This window comes from Mus pahari, chromosome 10 (genome assembly GCF_900095145.1).
Source record: "Mus pahari chromosome 10, PAHARI_EIJ_v1.1, whole genome shotgun sequence".
Lineage (NCBI taxonomy): Eukaryota > Metazoa > Chordata > Mammalia > Rodentia > Muridae > Mus > Mus pahari.
The window spans coordinates 107644110-107649280 of NC_034599.1; positions in this window are offsets into that span (position 1 = coordinate 107644110).

Consider the following 5171-nt stretch of genomic DNA (forward strand, 5'->3'; position numbering starts at 1 on the left):
GCTCTTACCCACTGAGCCATCTCACCAGCCCCTCTTCAAGTCTCTTATGTCTCTAGGAATTCTGGGGCACTGCGAGTTAAAGGATGAGGGTAAGCAAATATGTTAAATGTCCCCGAACTGTTGGTGTGAGCTGTTACTTTTCCTGAACCTTTCATGCCAAGAAGAGACTGTTCTGCCCCTACCATGCAGACCATTCATTGGCAACTCTATTGACAAATATCAACAGCTGGCTCCTAGTGAGGAAAAGCCAGGCCTGGATAAATGGCACCATTGGGTAAATCACACAGATTCCCCGCCTACCCAAAGGAGACAGAAAGGAATGTGCAGAGTCAGAAACAACAAGAACAGAACAGACACACCAAATGGATCACCAGTATTCTTTGGAAGGCTGAGAGATGCAAGGCTTCAGAACTGATAGAAATTCAGTTATGAGTATGTGAGCTTCGTGATGGTTACGGGTATGTGAGCTTCATGATGGTTATGGGTATGCGAGCTTCGTGATGGGGGAGCGGTAATGGACTAATGTATTAGCTACTTCTCTTTCTGTGTCAAACAGCTGATAAGAAAGAACTTGAGAGAGGAGGGGTGTGTTTTGGCTTGTAGTCTGAGGTGATACAGTTTGTTGTAGTGGGAGGATCTTGGCTGCAGGCGTCTTCACAGTTTTAGTAGGAAGCTGCTGGCTTACGTCTCTATGGATCGAGAAGCAAAGAGAAGGGAATTGGAGTGCTCAGCTGGAGTTCTACTTAAAAAACAAACAAACAAAAAAAACAAAAACAACTGCATGAGGCTGGAGAGACAGCTCAGAGGTATTCCAGAGGCCTGGGGTTCTATTCTCTCACTCAAATGGTAGCCCACAACTGTCTGTAACCCCAGTCCCAGGGGATCTGATGCTCTCTTCTGGACTCCATAGGCCTCAGACATGCATGCATGGTGCACAAACAAAATATTCATACACCTTTTTAAAAAAAAGTATGTGTTCGTGCATGTGTGTTCGTGTGTGTGTGTGTGTGTGTGTGTGTGTGTGTGTGTGTGTATGTGTGTGTGTAGGTTAGAAAACTACTTTTGGGAGTCAATTCTCTCCTGCCACCATGTGGCTTCCAGGGGTTGAAGTCAGATTGCTGGACTTGGTGACAAGTGCCTTTACCTACTGAGTCTTCTCAGAAACTCCTGATAATTTCATATAGATGTTTCAGGATACTCTTTAAAAATGTGTTTAGAGCCGGGCTGTGGTGGCGCACGCCTTTAATCCCAGCACTTGGGAGACAGAGACAGGTGGATTTCTGAGTTCGAGGCCAGCCTGATCTACAGAGTCAGTTCCAGGACAGCCAGGGCTACACAGAGAAACCCTGTCTTATAACCCCCCCGCCCCCCCCAAAAAAGAAGAAAGCAAGCAGACTGAGCAAATCACCAGGAGCAAGCCAGTGAACAGCATTCCTTCCTGGCCTCTGTATCAGCCCTGTCTCCAGGGTCCTGCCCTGCTTGAGATCCTGTCCTGATTTCCTTTGGTGATGAACAGCAAGATGGAAATGTGGGCTGATTAAAGCCTTTCCTCCCCGACTTGCTTCTTGGCCGTGCTTCCTTGCTTCTATTGTTGCAGCAATAGAATTCCTAAGGAAGACAGATGGCACCCCACATTCAGCCTGGATCTTCCTCAGTTCACCCTCTCGGGAAACTCCCTCACAAACACACCCAGAGATGTGTCTCCTACATGATGCCAAATCATTGTCAAAGTAGTAGCTAGAAGCAACAATCACAGCTGGACAGGCAGAGGCTAAGTTAGGCCTTCATGAACTTGACTTCCTGCCTCCTTCTTGGTGCCCGCAGGAGCCTGGGTGTGTGCTAAGACCAGTAATCTTTATCTTACTCAGAGTTACACAACACAATAGGACTTTGGAGCACCATTCACCACCCTAAGCTGAAAAGTCTTTATCCAGTCACCTTCCTGAGCAGGCAAACACAGCCTGGCCCAAAACATTGGCCCAGAACCGGAATCCTGAGCTAGTCTCTGTGTCCTAGGATTTTGGAAACCAACCAAAAACTCGTCAGACCAAGAAACAAGAGAGATGGCTAAGTGGTTAGAGCATTTCTTGCCCTTGCAGAAGACCTGGGTTTGGTTGCCAGCAACTGCGTGGTGGTTCATAACCTTTGTAACTCCAGTTCCAGAGGATCAGATAAGCTCTTTTGGCTTCTGTAGGCATCCAGCATGCACTTGGTGCACAGACAAGCGTCCAGGCAAAACACCCATACACATAAAATAAAGTAAAATAATAAAATATTTGAAAAATGCATTTTTAACATTTTTATTTAACATATAAATTCTCTGCATGCAAGAAGAGGGCATCAGGTTCCCTTATGCATGGGTGCTGAGAATTGAACTCAGGACCTCTGGAAGAACAGGCAATACTCTTAATTGCTGAGCCATCTTACCAGTCCCTGAAAAATGAATTTTATGCCGGGCGTGGTGGCGCACGCCTTTAATCCCAGCACTCGGGAGGCAGAGGCAGGCGGATTTCTGAGTTCGAGGCCAGCCTGGTCTACAGAGNCCCCCCCCCCCAAAAAAAATGAATTTTATGAGAATGCTCTTCAGATCATCTCAGGTTCCTAGCTATAAGCCTCCAGGGGGTCAAGCCTGAGTGATGTCGCACCTTATCCTCCATGAACTATGTCCACAGATGCTGTCATCTGTGCCCCAGGACCTCACATTCAGACCTCAGAGATGTTCTTTCCCTCCTAGGCTCTCTCCATACTTATCTCCTGTGTGGCTGCAGCACATGCCTTAAATGGCGGCATCACTTTTGACTTTGCTTACACATTCTTTTTTTTTTAAAGATTTATTTATTTATTATATGTAAGCACACTGTAGCTGTCTTCAGACACTCCAGAAGAGGGCGTCAGGCCTTGTTACGGATGGTTATGAGCCACCATGTGGTTGCTGGGATTTGAACTGCAGACCTTCGGAAGAGCAGTCGGGTGCTCCCACTGAGCCATCTCGCCAGCCCATAAATATTTTTTTTTTTTTTTCGGTTTTTCGAGACAGGGTTTCTCTGTCTAGCCCTGGCTGTCCTGGAACTCACTTTGTAGACCAGGCTGGCCTCGAACTCAGAAGTCTGCCTGCCTCTGCCTCCGGAGTACTGGGATTAAAGGCGTGCACCACCATGCCTGGCTGCTTACACATTCTTTTTTTTTTTTTTTTTGCTTACACATTCTTAACAGAAAGAAACAAAAACCAAACCAAAACAACAAAACCGAATTTATGATTGGCCACGAGGGGGCACCATCTCACAGACTACATTCAGAATGTGCATTTTTGAGACAGCCTTGAGAATGTTTGATCTTAACAAATAACTTCCCCAAAGGTTTCAACTTTCAATATTGTGGATCCTGTCCCAACATGAATGTAAAAAGACTTGATCGAAGCCATCATGACAGCCTGTAATCCCAGCACTTAGGAGACAGGTGAAAGTGGAATTCTGTGAGTTCAAGGCCAGCCTAGTCTCCAAAATGAATTCCAGGACAGCCAGGGCTATACAGAGAAACCCTGTCTTGACACCCTCCCCCCAGCCAAATAAAGTTCTTATAGTCTTGAATATATAATATATATATATATATATATATATATATATATATATTACTTATATAATATACATTTACAAATACTGGTCATAAGATAAGCAACAGGTCTAAAAAAAAAATGTTTGCCAGGAAGAATTTAAAAAGCCAAGCCTCCCTTCTCCTGGCTGCTTCCCTCCGTCTCTAAATGCAGGCTGTGTCTAGACAGGGGAACAAACACAATTGTTCCGTCTAATTATTTCTATTGTTTATGGGGCTGAGTCAGCGTGGGGAGGTCTGACTAATGAAGAGTTTAAACCATATTTTCTCCTTCCCACTCAAATGCAGATCGGAATAAATAGCTTGGGTTGGGTCAAACCCAACTTTGTAAAGGTCCACTCGTGGTTTGGGTCCTTTCTTCGGCCCTTTTGTTGGCTTCCCTTGGCTGAGTGAGCCCCATCGATGGTGGGTGTGCTGGGCAGGCTGTGTTTTTGTTTGCTTTTTCTGTTTGGTTTTTGTCAACTTGACATGAGCTGGAGTCATCTAGGAGGAGGGGAGGCTGTTGGGGAATTGCCTCCATCAGATTGGCTTACAGCAAGGCTGTGGTCATTTCTTGAATCACATTTGGTGTGGGAAAGCCCAGCCTGAGCCCATTGTGAGTGGTGATATTCTTGGGCATGTATCCTGGTCAGTATTAAAAAAAAAAAAAAAAAAAAGCAAGGCTCACTGGGCAGTGGTGACACACACCTTTGTGGTGACACACGCCTTTATACCCAGCAGGGGAGGCAGAGGCGGGTTGATCTTTGTGCATTGTAGGCTATCTGGGTCTACAAAGTGAGTTCCAGGACAGCCAGGGCTACCCAGAAGAACCCTATCTCTTAAAACAAAACAAAACAAAAACAACAGCAGCAGCAGCAAAAAGCAGGCTGATCTAGCAATGGGGGGAAGGCAGTAAAAAGTATTCTCCCAGACGAACTATAACCTATAAGATGGAACAAACCCTTTCTTCAGTCACACGTTTATCACATCACTAGACATCTAAGGTGAGGTGTTCCAGGAGTCATTTTGCAGAAGCGAGTGATCCTGCCATCTTGATTTCTGCCCTGGCAGCTGTGCTTTTAGCTCTGCAGCCCTGTCTTAGTTAGGGTTCCTATCACTGCAGTGAAACACCGTACCCAGTAAGTAACTTGAGGAGGAAAGGGTTTTATGTGGCTCACACTTCCACATCACTGTTCATCATCAAAAGAAGTCAGGGCAGGAGCCTGAGGGCAGTGATGCAGGGGCTCTGGAGGGGCACTATTTACTGGCTTGCTCCCCATGGCTTGCTCAGCCTGCTGTCTTAGAGAACCCAGAACACCAGCCCAGGGATGCCACTACCTACCATCAATCTCTAGATAAGAAAATGCCCTACAGTTGGATCTTTTTTTTTTTTTTAAGATTTATTTATTATTATATCTAAGTACGCTGTAGCTATCTTCAGATGCATCAGAAGAGGGCGTCAGATCTCATTATGGATGGTTGTGAGCTACCATGTGGTTGCTGGGATTTGAACTTAGGACATTTGGAAGAACAGACAGTGCTCTTAAACACTGAGCCATCTTGCCAGCTCCCTACAGTTGAAT